We start from the raw sequence: 13991 nt of genomic DNA on the forward strand, positions 1-13991 counted from the left end.
GCTGTTCTGATGCTTATTTAGTTCCTCACTGATAACATGGGAATAAGTCTCACAAGGTTACTGTGATGGTTAAATAAATATATATTTTAAAGCTTGTAGAAGGACCATGCCTGGCAACTAGGAAGCTCTTACTAAACGGTAGCTTTGATGATGCTCCTGCAACTGCTCCCGCAAAATTGAGGGTTCTATGCTGACTCTTTTCTCCTGTGCATGGCATTGCCATTGGAACATGCATGGCAACCTGAAAAGAATGGCCTGCCAACCTTCCCACACTTGAAACACACAGTATCAAGGAAAATAATTGAAATACCATTTATGGATCTGGTTCAACCATTGCTTCAGCTGAGTCTTTGATGCCTGCCACACTTATTCATGCTTTGCTTCCTATTGACCATCAATATCCCCAAAGATCTCAAGGGTCATCTTGAAGTAAAGATGAATAAGGTAAGTCACTAACTGATAGGGGAGAAATACAATGCATTTGATTCCTGTGATAAATGGGAGAGAGTCTTGCTTTTGAGACAGGTGAGTGCACTGGTGCTTCCTGCTGGTGAGATTAGAAACAGAGTTCTAAAATAGACTCTCCGGGGTCTCTTGCATCTTGGTAGACTTGGTCTCCAGTGGGCTCTCAGCTTGATACCTTCAAAGCATTGCTTCTTACAGCACAGTAGCTCCTAAGCTTTTAATCACTGCAAAGTGACAAACCTGAACATTTACCAAAAGGCCAGCCGCATTTCAATAGCATGAGCATTTGTCTGACAATGTCTTCATGTTCTACTCGAAACAGAAGGACATGGCTTGTTAAAGTAACCTATCAGACCCTAAATAGATTTATAATATTCATTACACACACACACACACATTCACATCTCCTTTTATCAGAAGGATTTAAGTACAGTTCTGTTACAATTATTTTTAAATAAATCTGAAACATGGGCACGTTTCCTACTTTTAATCTCTCATAGATTTAAAGCTACATGAGAAAAGCAAAACAAAGCCTTTGGTTTTCTCAGAGGAAGAATTTTTCAGGTTTGTGGCAAAAAAAAGTAAGATTTTTACATCAGGAAAAGGACACAGCTTCTTCAAGCATTTTGTTCCCTGAATATCTATTAGGTGTTTTGGGATGTTTTATTAGACCTTCTCTTAGAGATGGCCAGTGCCCTGGTTTGCTTTGCATTAACAGAGTTACCTTCCCACTGTGTTTTATCTGGAAATCTTCTGGCCATCCAGAACCAGCTGTCAGTTCTGTGTTGCACAAAGTCAGGGACTAAATGTGTAGTTGGTAAGATACAACTTACTATGTTCAATAGAAATGGAAGATCTGTAATATTCAGGTTACCTAGTCTCTGCTGGGATAACACATCAACCATCAAAACTCAGTGCCTTCACACACACAAGTGTATTTCTGGTTTCTCAATGTCTGCTTTAGGTCCAGCTGCTGTGGGTCACCTATCATCAGGCAGAAATTTACATATGCTTTCATCCTGTGACTCCATCTTCTCAACACTTGGCTTTCATGATTGCCATTGTTTTCCATAGTCCCTGGGCACTTCGAAGTTGACATTGGTCATATGCTCTTCTTGGAGGCTACTCAGCTTTCTCATCCCGTGAAAACTGATGGACCAAGAGCAATTTTTAAGGTTTATGTTAAGTCACAGGCTTTTTTTTTTTTTTAACTGCTGGCTCAGATGTCTTTGGCAACAAAATTATCTATAAAATCTTCACAAGCTTCTTTATCACTATGTGCCAGTGACTACACATAGCATTTGTTTGCAGATTTTCTTACATCTTTATTTCTTTGCTTTCTCATTTCCTTGCTTCTAAACTTAATGAGATTATTGGGCTTTGGAGGGTCAGTCCTGAACCTGACATTTTTTCTTTTTAGGAAAATCTTCTATAGGTCAGCTCCCTTCCAAGAAGTGGCACAGGGAAACTCCTTCATCACATTTCTCTGCCAGTTGAACACACTGCTTCTGATTGCTGAGACAGAGGAAGAGAGGATGAAGGGTTCCTTATATGCCACTTTCATTCACGGCTCCTTAGAACTACCTGCATGTTAGGCTGGGAGGTATAGTGTTCTGTATGCATAATAGAGTAGAAAAGAAGAATTGCTTTAAATTCTAGAGTCATAAAATGTCAAAACAAGAAGATTTTTTGAGTTAATCTAGTCCTGTGGTTTTATTTTAGAGAAAAAGAAATTGAGATGATAAAAAAATTTATGTGGAATTTCAAGTACTTATGAAAAGATCCAGAACTAGATGCACGTTCTCTCTCTCTCCCTTTTTTTTTTTGGCGGGGGGGGGCTGCATCCTCAGCATATGGAGGTTCCCAGGCTAGGGGTCTAATCAAAGCTGCAGCTGCCAGCCTATGCTACAGCCACAGCAATGCTAGATCCCAGCCGTGTCTGCAACCTACACAGCTCATGGATCCCTAACCCACTGAACGAGGTCAGGGATCAAACCCGCAACTTCATGGTTCCTAGTCAGATTCATTTCCACTGAACCACGATGGGAACTCCCCCAAGTTCTCTTTAAGTTCAGTCCAGGAATATAATTACCTGTTTTCTAATCCAATGACTATTTTTGTTTTTACAATCTCTAGGTCATTAGAACTAGACATCCCATAGGTTTTGGAGTGTCATATCTTTGTTGTCATTTGCTTCTAGGCATTTTTTAATTTCCTCTTTGATTTCTTCAGTGATTCACTGGTAACACCATACACAAAAATAAACTCAAAATGGATTAAAGACCTAGGTATAAGACCAGACACTATAAAACTACTAGAGGAAAATGCAGGCCAAACACTCTCTGACATAAATGACAGCAACCTCTTCTCAGATCCACCTCTTACAGTATTGACAATAAAAACAGAAATAAACAAATGGGACCTAATCAAACTGAAAAGTTTCTGCACAGCAAACGAAACCCTAAACAACACGAAAAGACAACCCACAGCATGGGAGAAAATCTTTGCAAGTGAATCGACGGACAAGGGATTAATCTCCAAAATTTATAAACACCTCCTACCCCTCAAGACCAAACAAACAAACAACCCCATCAAAAAATGGGCAGAAGATCTAAACAGACAATTCTCCAAAGAAGACATATGGATGGCCAAAAAACACACTCAACACCACTCATTAACAGTAAGTGCCAGAGAGTGTGTGGAGAAAAAGGAACCCTAGTACCCTGTTGGTGGGATTGTAAACTGGTGCAACCACTGTGGAAAACAGTATGGAGAGTCCTCAGAAAACTAAACATAGAACTACCACTTGATCCAGCAATCCCACTCCTGGGCATCTATCCAGAGAAAACCACGACTCGCAGACACATGTACTCCAATGTTTATTGCAGCACTCTTTGCAATATCCAAGACATGGAAACAACCTATATGTCCATTGACAGAAGAGTGGATCCAGAAGATGTGGTACATATACACAATGGAATATTACTCAGCCATCAAAAAGAACAAAATACTGGCATTTTTAGCAACATGGATGCACCTAGAAACTATCATGCTAAGTAAAGTCAGCCATACAATGAGACACCAACATCAAATGCTTTCACTGACATGCGGCATCTGAAAAAAGGACAGACTGAACTTCTTTGCAAGAACAGATGCTGACTCACAGACACTGAAAAACTTATGGTCTCAGGAGGAGACAGTTTGGGGGGTGGGGGGATGTGCTTGGGCTGTGGGATGGAAATCCTGCGAAATCAGATTGTTATGATCATTATACAACTATAGATGTGATAAATTCATTTGAGTATTAAAAAAAAAAGAACAACTGGATTTGTTGCAATAAACATTAGGGTGCATGTATCTTTTCAAATTATAATTTTCTCCTGATAAATTTACAACAGCCAAGACATAGACGCAACCTAAATGTCCATCAACAGAGGAATGAATAAAGAACATACACACACAATAGAGTATTATTCAGCCATAAAAAAGAATGAAACAATGCCAACTGCAGCAACATGGATAAACCTAGAGATTATCATAAGTGAAATAAGTCAGAGACAGTCGAAGACAAACATCATATGTTATCACTTATATGTGGAATCTGAAAAATGGATACAAATGAGCTATTTGCAGAACACAAACAGACTCATAGACTTCGAAAACAAATTTATGGTTACCAAAGGGGACAGGTAGTGGTGGCAGGGATGGACTGGAGGTTTGGGATTGGCATATACATACTGTGGTATATAGAGTGACTGGCCAATAGGGACCTGCTGCACAGTACAGGTAATTCTACCCAATATTCTAAGATAATCTATGTGGGAAAAGAATCTGATAAGAATGTATGTGTGTACATGTATAACTGAATCACTTTTTTGTACAGCAGAAATTATCACAAGATTGTAAATCAACTATACTTCAATAAATTTTTAAAAATGGAAAAAAAAAACTGGACTTGTATTTCAAGGTAGAATTCAAACATTTATATGAATGGCTATACACATATTGGTCATTCTTTCTCATTTTTTTTGTCTTTTCTTTAGGGCCACACCCTTGGTATATGGAGGTTCTTAGGCAAGGGATTGAATCAGAGCTGTAGCTGCTGGCCTATGCCACAGCCACAGCAATGTGGGATCTGAGCCGAGACTGTGACCTATACCACAATTCATGGCAATGCCAGATCCTTAACCCATTGAGCAAGGCCAGGGATTGAATCTGCATCCTCATGGATGCTAGGCAGATTCATTTCCCCTGAGCCATGACGGGGACTCCTTTTCTCACTCATTTATTCCATATGTTTGGCCCTGTGTTAAATATTAGGGGATATATATTTAAATCCCATCCTCCTTGCCTTTAAGAATCAGAATGTTGGAAAAAACAGATGAGTAAACAGAAGATATTAATACAATATAAAAGTGCCAAGATAAATTGTACACTAACCCAAGAGAAGCAGATCTCTCAGAATTTGACATGGAGATGGCTTCCTAAAATAAAAGGAAAAAAAAAAACACACAAAAAAAAACCGTTACTCCCATTTTCCCTAATGGAGCCAGACATAGATGTAATAATTTACAATCAGCGAGCCTTTGGTGGATTCCTAGGTAAGCCTTACTTTTCTCAACTATAAAACAGAGCCAATACTACCTGCCTTCTAAGATTGTTTCATGCAACAAATTATTATAAAGTATGAATCAAAATTAAGCATGTGGTAGGCATTCAATAAATGGTAACAATTATTTGTTATTCATGATTTTGCTTATATAATGAGAGGATTCAGAACACCTGAAATGTGTCATACTCATTAATAACAATGGTCGATAAACTATGTCAAGAACAAAAGTAAATGTAATACATAGAAAGGGTATTGATTCTATAACTGGAAAAGACATTCCCATATCTCCTTCAAAACTACCACCATCATCACCATCATCATTATCACTATGACATTCATATAAATAATAACAGTTGATGGCATGGATTCAGGATTTATTATAGATACTGCACCTTATAAGGTTGATCTCATTGAATAGTCACAGGAATTCTGTGAGGCAAATAATATCATCACCACTATCAGGAAATTGAGATCCAGAAGTTTGAATAATATGATCATATTGATGGAAGACCTAATAATTTATTCCCCAAAATGATACCTTAAATACTTTCTAGTACCAAGTATGGTATACAGGATTGTATGCAGAAATATGAGGAATGAATGGCTGAATGAATGAATGAATATAAGATCTGGGATATAGAATACATGAGATAATGGCATAAAATAAAAAATAAAAACAAAAATAAGAATAATAACTATGAAAAATGCTGAGATCTAAAGAAGCAAGAAACTCCAAAGACTAGAAATACATTTCAACAGCAACTTGAAATAACCCTAGGGCCCAATGGACCTGGTGATCTGCTTCTAATCCATGGATAAACTTGGTATTTGCAATGCCTTTTCTTTGAGCTCTGCAATCATTTATCATAAGAGTGCTAGGCCAGGAGCTTACAATCTAATGAAGGGGTTTAAACAAAGATACCAGGAACTATAACACCATACAGGTTAAAGTAAATGAAGTAAGTTAAAAGAAATGCAATGTGTTATCATAAAGGCTCTAAGGAAGGAAAATGTGTAATTGACAAGTTGGATTGAATGAATAATGCTGTTCTTCCAACTTGTCCTGTTCTACCACCCGCTGAAAGGAATGCACATCTGAATGCCCATCTTCCCTAGGCAATGATATTCTCATCCAAGGCTTAAAAACAGGTATGTGATGGGCTTTGCTTTCTCCCTAGCCTCCTGTCCTGTCACTTCCCCCTCAATTTCTTATATCTAGCTTTACTGTTCAGTTTCTCGACTATAGCCAGCTCCCAGACTTAACCAATCTTTTATACATGCTGAGTCCACCATATGGCCATTCTCTTTCATCCAGTTTTCCCACTTTCCCCTTTCACTAGTAAATTCTACTCATTCTTTTTATCTTAGGACTAGCTGCTTCTTTAGTGAAGCCTTCCCTTATCTCCAGTCCAACTCAAGGGCTCAAAGTACTGCTTTGTTACTACTTTGTGGGACTATGTTCACTGCCTTCATAGCTCTCATCTTCATTTATAATTGCACACTTGTAACCAATATAAGAGCAGGATGGACTCAGGAGGATGCAAACAGGCAGCACCTTCATGTAGACCACTGCATAAAGTTGGGAGATATGGACATTTATTTAAACCATTTAGGGCCTGCTGGTAGAAGAGCTGGGCATTCATGCTAGGCATTTACATAAATCTTCTTGACAATCTCCCCTCCCCCCTCCTGGGACACCTGCCTTCCCCTCCCTGCCAATGTCCCATCCACTTCCCTTTGCAGCCTGCTGTGAAACAATCAGTGGGTCCTCCTCCATCTGTGATCTCCTTTGCTTAGCCCTCTTGGACAACTTTGTCTTCTCTGTCTTGAGTCACATGGTTTACTGCATCTAAAAGATTTTATCCCAGTCTTCACATATCAAAACCCTATCACATTCAGCTCTCAGTTTGAGGGAATCTAATTAACATTCTTCTAAAATACCTATGGAGGATCACCAAAAGAGAAGAGTATAGAATGGCAGGAAAAACTCAGATGGTCAGTCAACATACAGCACCAATCTGGGGGCAACATCCACCAAATAAAATGGAAGCACAGTCATCTGCTAACACATAGCTCCAAAATCATGATGTATTATTTTGTTTTTGACAAGTCAATGTAATTCATATCATGTCAATGGTCTGATGTATGCGACTTCTGACTAGCAACACAAATCAATGTGTTAGGTTTCCAAAGAGCCATTAACCTAGAGGTAGCTCAGAAAATGGCAGAAGAGAAAAAATCTTGAAAGTAAATTTATTTTAATTCAGGCTATTGATTACAACAAATGTTGAAAATGTGCCCATTTCAACAGTCATTAAATTACTAAATAAATGTTTTTTTCTTTTCTTTTTCTTTTTTTTGCACTTTAGGGCCTCACCCGTGGCACATGGAGGTTCCCAGGCTACAGGTCGAATCGGAGCTGCAGCTGCTGGCCCACATCAGAGCCACAGTAATGCAGGATCCAAGCTGCATCTGTGACCTACACCACAGCTCACAGAAATGCCGGATCCTTAACCCACTGAGCAAGGGCAGGGATTGAACCTGGATCCTCATGGATCCTAGTCTGGCTCTTTAACTACAGATCCACAAAGGGAACTCCACTAAAGAAGTATTCAATCCATGTATTTAATTTGATGCTTTCAATTATAATGGGAAAACAGCATCAGTAAAGGCAATCAGATACACGACTTGTACTTTAACTCATCTTATGACTGTACTGATTTCAGCCCTGTGGCCAACAACCTTAGATATAGAGATTTTTGAAGAATTGATGAGAGATTTTAGCTCCTTAGAGGAGATGCCACAAAGAGTATTTCTCTAACTAGAATTGCTGCTTTAAGATCTATAGTAGTTTTAATTTAATTTTGTTAGTGGTAAATTATGAAATTTTCTTTACAGCAACAGTTTGCTACATTTTTGGATGATGTGAGTTCTAGATATATTATACAGAGAAAGGATTTTGAGAAAGGAAAATTGCAGCTTAAGTTAAAAATACATCAGTTATTTTTCTCAACAGTTCCTTAAATACACATTGTTAATTTAAAAGCTTTGCTTCACAGTATTCTCTTGAATTGCATTTTTCCACATGACAAGTATTAGGAGAGCGTAACAAAATATTGAATGAGTAGTGGGTTGAACAGTGGCCCACAAAAAGTTATATCCATGTCCTAACCCTCACAACCTGTGAATGTGACCTTATTTGGAAAAAGGGTCTTTGAAAATATAATTAAAGATGTCTAGCTGAGGTTTATTACCTGGGTGGGCCCTAAATCCAAAAACAAATGTCCTTTTAAGAGGAAGGATGGAAGAGGAGGAATCATAGAGGAGAAGCTAGGTTAAGATTCAGGCAGTGGTCAGAGACATCCAGCCACAACAAATGTCTGGACCCATGGATATCTGGCAAAAGCTAGGCAGAATTCTCCCCTAGATCTTCCAGAGGGAGGATGGCCCTGACAACACCTAGGTTTTGGGCTTCTGGCCTCCAGAACTGTGAGAAAATAAATTCTTGTGTGTTAATCCATCAAGTTTGTGGCAATATGTTGCAGCAACCCTAGAAAATGTACATACTACCTATCCTCTATTCTCTGGGAGGCTTTGATTTCTTTCATTATTATAGGTTATTATATTTACAAGATACTATAGTCTATTACACTTACAACACAATAATATCAAAGTATGCTGTTACATTTATGCATTTAGAAATTATTTTACACTTGGATTAAATAATAACATGTGCACATCCAAAATATTTATAGAATGTCTACTAGGCACCAGACCCTTTGCTAGCTTCTGAATAGCTGACTGTCAGCAAAAACAGCCTCAGTTCCTCCCCTTAATTTACATGTAGTCCATTACACATACAGCGGAAAAACCAAGACTTACTGAAGTATCAAGTTATTGACCAGTAGTTGAGAAAACCTTCTGGTGGTATATCTTGCCAGATTATTAAATTTTACTCTGTAGGAACTAAAATCAAAATTAAAAATCACAGTGGTGGCAGACAAGGCACAGATGTACACACTGTCTTTTAGACAGTCAACACGCCAGCCAAAGACTTATTATTTAACATCTATTACATGGATATTGATTTTTGAAGAAACTAGTTAGATTCCTGTCCCAGTACTCTTTCCTTTACTTAAAATCCGCAACTCCTAAAAATAAGAGGGCAGGAAGGAAAAGTGATTAAATTATATACCTTATACTTAGAAAAAATGCACTCAATAATTAAAACTCCAGCATGAGAAGCAGAGAATGGAAGGACATTATTAATGTGGGCAAGGCAAAGAGATTTATTTTTTTATATTGTATAATCTTTGAGCATCAGATAAAAGCAGTGGGCAAGGGCTTTGGAAAGTAAAGGATGTTTACATTAATTCAGGCTAGTCATATTAGGTGAGCCTTGAATGAGGAGGGAACAGAAAATCTTAAAATGGTTTTGAAAATTTATTAATTGAGCATTTCTTTTGGGCAGGGCACTGTGCAAGGAAGCCAGTGTAAAATCCTACTCATCGCTCATGATTCAGCTAAATGACATGTCTTACATGAAAGTTCTTCTTTCTGTTTAAGTAACTTCTATGTCTTATAATACATAGTAGTAATTATGATCTACACAACTAGTCAAGTGCTCCTAATCTACATCAGCAAGACTTAGTGTTAATCAGTAAAGAAGGAATTAAGAAATCTCAGCTCAGACTGAGGTAATGGACGTGTTTTTTCAGAGCAACCCATCCTTCAGAAAACTATTCCTCTCTCACTCTGCATAATCTATGAGGTTGTCAATGCAGTGTCCTATAATCTTCTAGTAAAGGACACACAGCTGAAATATTTGGGAAAAGCCTATGGATATTTGTAGCTGACTTTGAAATGCTTAAGCATGGGAAGGTGTGATGCAAGGAGAGAGGTACAGATAGATGGACAGACATGCAAAAAACAAGATGAGTAAAATATTAATAGTAGAATAGTAGAATGCTGATAGTATTTTTATGCTCACTGTGGAATTCTTTCAAATTTCTTTATATTTAAATAAATGTTCAAAATTTAATCTAGAGAAAAAAATCTTAGTTGTGCCTTTTGGGCTTGATTTAAATTGTAAGTTATATTGCTTCATAAATATCTTTTTTCTTTCTTTCTTTTTTCTTAGGGCCACTTCTCCTGTGGCATATGGAAATTCCCAGGCTAGGGGTTGAATCAGAGCTACAGCTGCCAGCCTACACCACAGCCACAGCAACACCAGATCTGAGCCATATCTGTGACCTTTACCATAGTTCAGGGCAATGCTGGCTCCTTACTCCACTGAGTGAGGCCAGGGATCAAACCCACATCTTCATAGATATTAGCTGGGTGTCTTTCCACTGAGCCACAGTGGGAACTCCCTCTTCTTAAATATCTTATTTCAAGAGAGAGAAAAACTGTAATTTCTGTTGTGGTGTAATGGAATCAGTAGCATAGTCTTTGGAGCACTGAGATGTAGGTTTGATCTCTGGCCCATCACAGTGAGTTAAAGATCCAGCATTCCTGCAGCTGTGGTGTAGGTTGCAACTGTGGCTTGGATCTGATCCCTGGCCTGGGAACTCCATATGCTGTGGGGTGGCCAAAAACTGGAAAAACAAAAAAGAAATGAAGGAAGGAAGGGAAAGGGGGAGGGAGGGAGGAAGAAAGAAAGAAAAACAAATCAAGAAAAACTGAAATTTGTCTTATAAAAACTGAAGCCCATGGCTTCAGCTAACTGCCCCACAAATGGTTAATTTTAATGGTAAAGAAACCACTTGATATTTTGCTTTTTGATCTTCCAACAAAGGTGGTTTTAGTATTTGTGCAAATGGTACAAACACTTAACTTTGCTACTGCTTCCTGATAGCTTTCATTAACCAGCTGTTTTAACTTTAGTGATTTCTTCTAAAGGTATTTTTGAAGAAACCTAAATAACAATCCTTTTACTATCTGGTAGGGATCCCAGGAAACCATGCAGAAATAGCCACTGGCAAGGCGGTTTTACCTCTGGGAAATAACTGGGTATGTGCCTGCATAGGACCGTCTCTTTTAACTGCAATGATAGAACTATTCTCTTGGAAACATCAGCTGTATTAGGCACTTAGATACAAAACTCTGTTCTAGACATTGTGACTTCAGAGATGAATCAGACACCTATTTGTCCTTACTAGGATTCATATCAAGACTAAGCTGTTCTGCTACCTTATAGCAAGTAGAATGTTACTTGGGCTAGAAAAGAATATGTTATGAAAATGTTGAATAAATTGATGACAGGAATCTATGTGTAGGATACCACTTTTTCTCTCCAGCCTCATCCATATCTTTAGGAATTTCCATCCCCTTTATTCACACCCCCTAGAACTCTAGAGAAGAAGATGCGATAAAAGAGGGACACACAGGAGCCTTCAAAGGAGGGTTTATGTCTCAGATGGTGATGTTGTAACTAGTGTTTGTTGTATCATTATTCTTTAAATCTTTCATACTTTCACAAGTAATATCATGTTCTCACTCAAATTTAACCATAGCAATTATTTTAAAAGTTTAATAGTAACTTCTTAACTCCAAACTGAAAACCGAAAAATTCCTCTTGCATGCCTTTCTTCTGTGGGAAGAGGAAATGCACCAAGAGCCTCTGCTGTGAATCTAACAACTAGGGAAATGTACTTATGTTTGTAGGCAATTGATTCATTTTGGTGTTTTGGGAAGAGAGAGAGAAAAGCTGCTTCTAAGTAGTTCAGGGAATAAACCTCCACTGATTATTCTTTTAAGATGACAGCAATCTGTTCTTGCACTTGATGTATAAAGATCCTGCCCATGGCAATTAGATTTTCCACTAATGGCAAGTTTAAAGCCAAATGAAACTGTCCTTAGAAAGACAAACTTTGAAGGTGTAAAAGTGGTAGGCGGATGGATGAGGAAAAAAACTAGGAATTATTAGTTATCCTATGTAAGTTCTCCAATATCCATTTAGATTGATATTAAATTTTATAATGGAGATTGTTTGCATCTGCAGAAATAACCATTATGCCTGCACTGTGTAGCATTTGTTTGCAGAGCCACCCATCTCTTCCTTTGGTCCAAAGGTAGAGCACTTAGCCTGGCCTAATCAATTAGTAGATAAGATTCCCCTGATCCAAAGTGATTGTTAATTTGAGTCCCATATTTCAAAGGGGATCACATTTATAGTAGTTATTAGTTGATTTGCTCATAGATGACATATAACCCAGTCCAAACTTATGCATTATAACAAAACTGGCCAGAATTTCTTAGAAAGTCTATCTTTCTCATGGGCTAAAGGACTAAGAAACTATAAAATCTGGAGCTGATGTAGCCAGTTGATGCTGTTGAGGGAAGAACCTGTGTATGCAGCAAATTGGAAAAGGCAGATGAAAGCGATGGAAGAGTAGCCAAACATCAATGACACCAGGGGAGTCCTCTATTAGCTGAACCTAAAGGTAGAATCATGCCCTTGCAACCAAAAGACTCATGAAAGATAGCATCCTAATAGATGTCTTTCATCTCATTATAGCAGGAGCAGGAAATACAACAGAGATGGAGCAGCCTGGGAATTGGCAAGATGATTTAACAGAGAGCTTCTGAATATTTGGTTCTAGAGAAATGAAATGAAAACTCTACACATTTTTATGTTCTCTAGTCTCCTTCTGGACTGGTGGAACAGTCATACAATAAAGCCACTCTTTTCACTAAGCCCATTCTCTTTTAAATTCTCTTTTTAATGGCCGCACCTACTGTACCATGGAAGTTCCCGAGGCCACGGGTGGAATCTGAGCCACTATTGCAACCTATGCCACAGCTGTGGCAAGGATTCTTAACCAACGATGCCACAGCAGGAAATTCCTGTTTTAAATTCTTAAGTGAGAATATAAATCATTTTAGTGCAGATGGTATAGGTATGTATCAGGGTCTTAGGAACAAGTAACTTACTCTTCCTGATATTCAATAACCATATACTGGATGCCTCCTGGATACCTCTTATGGTACAGGAAGAGCCTAAGCCCAGATAAGAGAGACAAATATACATCCTCTCTGTCCTCAAAGAACAGGGAGTCCACTATTAGTGACTAAAAGCATGTATCTTTGTCTTCAAATCCTGGCCTCACTGTTTATTAACTACTTAGCAACTCTGCAGTGTCCTACTTTTAAAGCAGAGTTTATAACTGACTCTACCTGATGGATTTGTTATAAGGTTTAAGTGAGTTATTATATATCAAGCATTGAGAAGATTGCCTGGCACATAGTCACGCTGTGTGTGGTTGTCAAATAAATAGAGATATAAATTGTAAAAAATAAGGAACTCTTACTCCAGAAGACATGTTATACAAGGGAGAGGGAAAAAAAAAAAAAGGCTGATGTTTCTGAATGTTGACTATATGTGAGGTGCTATGCTTGATATGTTATTTATATGATCATGTTGACCTCTTCCAGGTGGGTTGATTTTCAGAAGAAAGTTATGCATCAGCATATGCACCATGAAAAGTCCTTTCCAAACCACACCATCAGTATTAAAGCTTGTTACCAATGTCCTGTGAGACTCAGTGAAAGTGGAGGGTGGCTTTTCCTAATTTCCACCTGCATTAAGAATATTATCTACGAGTTTATTAAACTCTTCTTGACTTCCTTTGTAATTTCATCCCATAACTCTGGTGCATTCAGAACCCAGGACCTCTCGTGAGCTGGTGAAGTTTATTCCTATAAAATCCATCCACTCATGCTCACTGTGAGACAGTGTTTGAGTTTTGCTTGGGCCTCTTGTGCCATCTCTGTCTCAATGTCTTGGTAACATTTAATGAGCACCCTAAGACCATTTTCCTTGACACCCGCCTACCAGGAGAACATACCTATTAAACACTCCATCTCCCTGCTGCTTTCAGGACATTTCTGCTGTTCTGAAAGATATTGCCTT

The sequence above is a fragment of the Phacochoerus africanus genome, chromosome 1, assembly GCF_016906955.1.
Source record: "Phacochoerus africanus isolate WHEZ1 chromosome 1, ROS_Pafr_v1, whole genome shotgun sequence".
In the NCBI taxonomy this organism is placed as follows: Eukaryota; Metazoa; Chordata; class Mammalia; order Artiodactyla; family Suidae; genus Phacochoerus; species Phacochoerus africanus.